Raw genomic sequence first — 8,152 nt, 5'->3', positions numbered from 1 at the left:
TCTAATTTACAGAAAAAAAACAGAGCAATTAATAGCAGTTTGCTTGAAAATAATTACATCTGAAGCATATATTCTTGTGGATTCGCCTTTCAGGCATGTTGTGCCAAGAACGTCGTCCCTGCACTCTGTTAACTGCTACTTTGTTTCATTATTATTCCCATTAGACCGTTAGCTGCATTAGAACAGATATTACATTCCTCTATTCATGATTACAGCCTCAGTACCTACAACAATATCTAACCTATGATAACCTAATAATGCTATCTGTTTAATAAATGACAGCTCTATGACATGGAACAATATTCTTGAAGAAATTTGATTGATAACTATTCATGGAACTGAATTTAAAATATCCCAGCCTTAAAAATATTTGTAATACAGTTGGGCACAGTGGCTCACACCTGTAATCCCAGCACTTTGGGAGGCCAAGGCAAAAGGATCACTTAAGGTCAGGAGTTCGAGACCAACATGGCCAACATGGCGAAACCCTATCTCCACCAAAAATACAAAAATTAGCTGGCTGTGGTGGCGCATGGCTGTAGTCTCTCAGTTACTCCAGAAGCTGAGGCAGGAGAATCTCTTGAACTGAGGAGGCAGAGGCTACAGTGAGCTGAGATTGCACCATTGCACTTCAGCCTGAGTGACAGAGCAAGACTCTCTCTCAAAACATATATATACAAATACATATATACGTGTATAATACCATTATATGTTTTAATTAATAGTGAATGCTGCTAAAAGTATACTTTATAATCATTATGGGATTAAAATGCAAGAATACTATGTCCTTTAACAGAATTTCAGACTTCTTTCCTGAATAAGCAAAAACTTAAGAAATTTTGTGTGTTATACTGTTCACGTTTTTAAATTAATTAGGCCTTGATAACGAAGTTGGGCATTTTTCTAATCAATAACTTTTATTGTAATAATTACTGATACTGATAGAATAATGTCTTTTTATTGAAAATTTCTTTTTTCATTATTGGTTATGAAATAGGTGGCTAATGATGTCACCTCTTTCATCACATGAAATTTAACACATTCAAAGTCAAGGACAACGTGTTCCATATTTATAATGAAATTAGGGTGTCTTCACTAAAAGGCAAATCCTTCATTTCAAAAATCTGAATGATTCTTAAAATAGAATGTCAGATGGCTAAATTTAGGTGCTGAAGAAAGTCTAATTCAGGAAAGCTTTCTGGCACCATTCCCAAAACTTTTTCATTTGATTATGGATTAAATATATTTTCATTCATTTTAAACTCTTGCCTCTCTGTATGTTGTTCTGAGATAGGCAAACTAATGTTGGTAGACAAATTGGCCTCAGAAAAAATTTGCCACTCTGCTTAAATGATCTATTTCTGTTGACATATTGGAATGATGGCCTTATGCTTTATAGTTACCAAGGTCACATATGTCCCTGGTAAATTGTACATAGGTATTCTGCTTCATAATGAATGGAGATCCCTGAATTACAACAGGTAAGCCACAATCCACAGAGATTGTAAAGGCTAGGAAACACAAATCACATAGAACTCTCAGCTATTCCTTGATAGATCTTTCAGTTCTTGTTTTTATTTTTCTTTTGTTGGTTTTGATTTTGCCATGTTTGTCTTACATTTTTTAATATTTCTTGTGCATCTTCATCCCAGATTAGCTTAAAAATAATTGCGAAATGAAGTTTACTTTTTTACTAGTCCTCACCATAAATTCATGAATCATTTTATTTTATTATTCAGACTTTTAAAAAAATTTCTTCTTATTTTTGTACAAATTTGGGAGTAGTCAGCAACTCTGCTGGCTCTAAGTCTCCTCCCATTTAACCTAATCTACTATAGCACTCTTCACACCATGACTTAGCTATTGTAGTAAACCAAAAAGCCAAAAGATGTCAAGCACGTGTGTCTGAGATCCGACTTTAGTGTTTGTGGCAGCTCTGCAGAACCAGTTTGCACATCTGTAAGTTGTGCAATAACTGACCCGCCCGTTTCACAGGGTTGTTGTAAGAATTATATGAGCTATTGCTTGTGAAAGTGTTCCATAAGCCACCATGTGCTCTGAAGCTCACAGGTATAATTATTCTAGTCTAATCTACTTATGTTTGCCCTCTTTTCTGCAGTTGCATCTTTGTGCATAAAGATTCTCTCTCCAACCTGTGCAATTGATTCATCTTTAAAGACCAACTCAAATTCAGCCTTCTAAAAGAAATCTTCTCTGACCTTCAAACACTAAACTAGTGTAATATACTAACTGTATTCATCCTTTTCAAATTCATTATTAGGTCTTAATATTGTTACCCATTGGCATTTATTATCCCTGCAACCAGACAGCGGGTTCCATGTGTTAGACTTCACGTCCCATTGCTCATTGCATCTCAAATATACGTCTCCCAGATCTCTCACACATGTCTGCGTGAGGGGCATAAACCCACTGCATGTTCATTGCCTCTGGCTCTTCCTCTTGCTGCTCAGCCTGCTAGCCTCTCCCCGGACACCATGACTGATGATCCTCTTTTCCTCTCTCTCTCCAAGCATTGTGGCATAAGACGTTTCCTTGTGGTACATGCAAATGTTGAGAATTCACTTCAGTGATTTAAAATCTGTAATGTAAAATTTCTATTAAAATATTTGTGTTACATTTGCAAATGTAAATTTCTGAGTTAAATTTGTAACTTTTATTTTTCAGAATTTGTCTATATCTACTCAAAATGAATGCCTCTAGCTAATGAATAAAAAAGAATAAATTTTCCCATAGCACTGATGAACTGCATTGTGTTTTTAAAAAACAGACCCAGGAACAACTTGAAAGACAAACCCAAATCCAAACTTAGGTGGAGATTCTGACAAAAACAGTGTTTACCAACAAATGCAGTTGATTTTCAGGTACTTAAAATATTTTTCAAGCCAAATATTTGATTGACATTGAAGGGGTATGTAGCTTACTCTACTAAAGCTTTAGCATTAGATAGAGCTCCACTTGGACAATGAGTGAAGAGGTCGAGAAGGATGGCAGTTTACTGAAGTTTGACAGTGTTATCCTAGGATTCTTCTTCCTTCATTCACTTTTAAAAAGTTAACTGAGAATGGACCTAGGTGTAATAACATCATGAAAAATTAAAAAAAAAACAACTTGCCACCAAGTTATTATCTCCTAAGCATCTATTTTGTAGCCAAAGATAACTGTTACAATATCTTTTTGGCACTTTTGTAAACATCTTATGAACAAATATGCTAATTTTGCCAAGAATTGAACAAGGCCAGGCGCAGTGGTTCAAGCCTGTAATCCCGGTACTTTGTGAGGCCTAGCCAGGTGAATTGTCTGAGCTCAGGAGCTGGAGACCAGCCTGGGCAACACGGCAAAACTCGGTCTCTACCAAAAATACAAAAGATTAGGCAGGCATGGTGGCACACACCTGTAGTCCTAGCTATGCAGGAGGCTGGGGTGGGAGGATCACTTGAACCCAAAGGCAGAGGTTGCAGTGAGCCAAGATCGTGCTACTGCACTCCAACCTGGGTGACAGAGTGAGACCCCATCTCAAAAGAAACAAAATGACAACCAAAAACTTACTCTCCACTAAAAGCCTAAAATGTTATCTTTGAAAAATTTTTTTAAAAAGAATTGAACAAGCACACTGTACTTCACCTTCTTGGAATAAGACCTTTTGCCAAATAAAAAATTATGCAAGTCATTTTTATAGTAATTCATCTACCTGCTCCTCAAAGTATATGTTCTCAAAATATTCCATTAAACATAAGTTTGAATAAAGTGCCTTGTTCAAGTTTGCACAATCCAAGCGAAGTTCACAAAACACTTTACAAACTTTGTGTTTAATTAAACACGATACCACACCTTTGCTTTAAATGTAACAATCATAATTTCTTGCAGATAATTTTTAATGAGTTTGCACTTTGCTATACCCCTCATATATTTTCCTCTCCTTCCAGGCACAAGTGATGAAATTGTGATCAACATTATGAAATTGGATCACAATTATGTCTTTAATCAAAACAAACCAAGCCTTATGCCATAGGTGTGGAAATCCATTTTGCTATGCTATCCAATTGCAGTCGTATTTTGTAATCAGCGCTTTTGGCCAAACGCATGGTGTAAATTATCTGGAAAAATGAGAAGACGTGTTCTGTCTCATGCTGTTGTCAGGTATGTTTCATACTTAGGTATAAACAAAGAGAGAAATTGAAATTTCACAACAGTTGAGTCATTTCTGCCACTATGAATGCCTGTAGTTTATTTGTAGTTTCTCATGGTTTTTATTAATAGCAAAGCTATTGCATGATTTGGGATCATTTTTGAACTTAACTTACTACACTCTCACCATGTTGCCCCTGCTTATTTCAGTCAGTACTAAACAATAATTCAATTGCCTTGACCAGAGAGCAACTCAAACTCACGTACTGATTGAACAACAACCATTCTGCACAAAGCAAGGAGTTAGGTGGGGAAAATACCATAGTCTAAGACATGATCACAAAGCTGCTGATACGCATCTCACATCTAAAATGAAGTTTCCTGATTTTAATTAATACCTATGAGGTGTAAGAATTTGATACCCTAAATGCTCCCAACTGAGACATCCTTCTCAAAACTCTGTTGGAGGGGTGTCTAAAAACCTATCAGAAAGCCAAATGTTGCTCTTTCCTTTACAATGACTTTATGGAGATGAGGTCTTTACGATGATGAATTTAGGATACATCTAGCTAAGTGGAAAGAGTTCCTAATAGTCTAGCAGAATTTTCTGAGTTTCTACATTAAAGTGCTAGAACATATTGGAGAAAAATCTCTACCATATGATAAAAACAACATGGAGAAAAATGTTTTAGGGTTTTATTCAACTTGACCATACCTATTTTTCCAGCTTTTTTTTCCTACACTGATATATTGCTGTCTAAATCTTTGAGGAAAAGATATTACATGAAATTAAAATAATAACCATAAAATAATTATCAACATTTTAGTCAGCATATCTAACTGAAGTTCCCATGTGTGTAAATACATATTCTGAACAACATTATGGAAATAGTCAATCACAGGTGTTGACATAAAAAGATTGACATTTTATATGGATTTTTCTCTTACTTTATTCTGCAGCTCTTTCTAGTCTAGAAAATGTATCTATTAATACACAATCTTTTAAATTGCATTCTTAGTTTAATAATAATCACAGATTAATGGTGTGTAGTCACGTGTCCCCTCTCTTGGAGGGAAATAACCATATGCTTCAATAACTAAAACTTCTATTTCCACAAACTAATTAAAAGGCCTTGTGGCACAGTAATCAGAAAAACAGGTGTTTCATTTAGTTTCTCTCCCTTCAAGGTTGAATAGTTGCAATTCAAACTTCCCTGTGATTCCTTTAAAGTCAAAGGAAGTCACCTAGTCCTATACTGCCTGTCAGAGGACAATATCCTCCTGTCCTGCCCCAGGATTTGGCAGAATATAAATCAAGAAGAGAAAGAAAACAGTTTGCAGCACAATACATTAAATTATGAGTGATATTTTTCGCAGCAGATTTTGGGAAATTTAGCTCCTCGAAACAAAAAGAGTTACAATCCTGTTTACTTTTCTCTTTGATATATTTAGAGGGTGTGGATATGTGTGTGTGTGTGTATGTATGTGTGTGTGTCTATGTATATATGTGTGTGTATGTATGTGTGTGTGTCTATGTATATATGTGTGTGTGTATGTGTGTGTATGTATATATGTGTGTGTGCATGTATGTGCATGTGTGTGTCTGTATATATGTGTGTATGTATGTGTGTGTGGCTATGTATATACGTGTGTATGCATGTGTGTATATGTATACAAACATATATATTGACACATAGGTTGATTCCATATCTTTGCTATTGTAAATAGTCCTGCAATAAACATACAAAAGCAGATATCTTCTTGATGTAATGACTTATTTTCCTTTGGGTGTATGCCCAGGAGTGGGATTGCCAGATTGAATGGTAGTTCTATTTTTAGTTCTTTAAGAAATCTCCATACTGTTTTCCACAGAGGATGAACTAATTTACATTCCCTGCAACAATGTATAAGTCTTTCCCTTTCTCCACAACTTCACTAACATCTGTTGTTTTTGACTTTTTAAAAATAGCCACTCTCACTGGTTTAAGGTGGTACCTCATTGTGGTTTATTTCAAAGGGACCTCATTTATATATGTATATATACATTTATATATAATTATATATATACATATGTATACACAGACATACACATATATAAAAGAACTTGATACACACATGTGTACATATACATCCACACACGTATACATAGACATACACACATATATTCATATATATACACACATATATACATATATGAAAAGATATCTCTCCTCTGTAAGAGATGGAGTCCATTCTTCTTCTCCCAAATGTAATCAGCTAATAAAAACCACATCTCCTAAGACCTGTTTTTGTGAATACAGGGTGCATTACATACTTTTTTATAATACACACAGTAACTTTGGAAGGCTTCAGCCTCATTCCTGCTGTGAATTATTTAAACTCTGACATATTGCAATAAAACATTTCATCAAGCACTCCATTTCAGGGCATGATAGGCATCAACACTGTATTGGTAATGCAAAATAAATGGATTGGGGTTGAAAATAATGAGTTTGGTGGATTACATCTGTCACCGTGAATTATTATTGTTGAACATAATAGGGCAAAGCACTACAAAAATAAAGCTTGTCTTCTCTAGTTAAAGGTGAGACAACTACCTCTAATGAGATACAGAAATTCAAGTGTGAGTTATTAATTATGCACACAAAAGGTTTATCTGCTTGCTCAATCTTATATTTTTTATGTATATTACTACAGAACAAAAGGTCCCCCTTGCTAAAGCTGGTGATAGTTCATAGCGCTTTCTTGCCAGAAACCAGAGAAGACATTCCCTTTGACCACATTTGACCATGCATTAAAAAAAAAAAAAAAAAGGAAAAGAAAAGAAAAAGAAAACTTGAATATGCAACTAGGCACCTGCAACAGGACACCCTGATTGATTCAGGCACCAACTCTTCCGCCAGCCTCCTCTGTGATAGAAGCTTCCTACTTCTGGAATTCAGGTTCATCGTCTGTAAAAGTAAGGCCTTGAATTTACTTTTTTCAAGTAAGAAGAACTGGTGACTTCAACTCCAGTTTCAAAACATTTCTGGATTTTACATACAATGAGTATGTGTATCGCTGGGTTATAATTGGGATAACTTGATAGTTTTTTTCTTTTTGTAAGCAGAAAGCTTGAAGGAGAACTTATTTGAGTAATAGTCTAAGTTGCTTCTCTTAGTAAGGCCTCTGTTAGTGAGAAAAGAGGATGTCCACTGTTCGAAAGAAAACCTCAATAGAATATTTTATTTCCCTAGACATGTTGCCGAACGAGAGCAGGGGAAATGCTGCTGGGTGTGAATATATCTTTTACAAAAATGTGATCACATTACTTTGTTTGCTTAGCAAATTGTTATAAACGTTACCATGTATTTAACAGTTCTGTAATATGACTACAGCATGAAATATTATATCCCATGACATGGTTTGCCATCACTTGTTGAGCATTTTTTATTGTTAGACATTCAAATTCTTTCCAGTTTTCTAAATGTCCCTAAAATGAATATCCTTGCACCTGCCTCTTTATGCATACATCTGATTCTTCTATTGAAATGGAATTGCAGGATTAGAATGCAATATTTTGTAACCTGCAACAAGAAAATGTAATTGTTGTTTTCTCTCTAGATGAGAAGAGTTCCTGTGATACAATGCAGTTCTAGTATATGAATCTGCTGTGTGGACCTACTCAGCGATTAATCAAAAAAGTTCAACAGCCATTGAAAAATGAATGAGACCCCTGTGAAATGAACCAGGTTGTGATGTTTATAACGGAGCCAGAGAGTATTTGAAACATTTATGTACAAACCACAAATAACCAGTATTGAGGAGACATCAGAATAGCAGAAGAAATCGTTTCTTTTTCCTTTTTTAAATCAGAAATACACATGGGCAGGGGTGGTGGCTCACGCCTGTCATTGAACACTTTGGGAGGATGAAGCGGGCAGACTGAGGTCAGAAGTTCGAGGCCAGCCTGGCCAACATGGCGAAACCTCGTCTCTACTAAAAATTCAAAAATTAGTCAGGCATG

This window comes from Aotus nancymaae, unplaced genomic scaffold (assembly GCF_030222135.1).
Source record: "Aotus nancymaae isolate 86718 unplaced genomic scaffold, 86718_ANA_hifiasm-v0.15.2.pri h1tg000083l, whole genome shotgun sequence".
NCBI lineage: Eukaryota > Metazoa > Chordata > Mammalia > Primates > Aotidae > Aotus > Aotus nancymaae.
The sequence above is the reverse complement of the archived record's forward strand: the minus strand, read 5'-3'. Positions refer to the sequence as shown.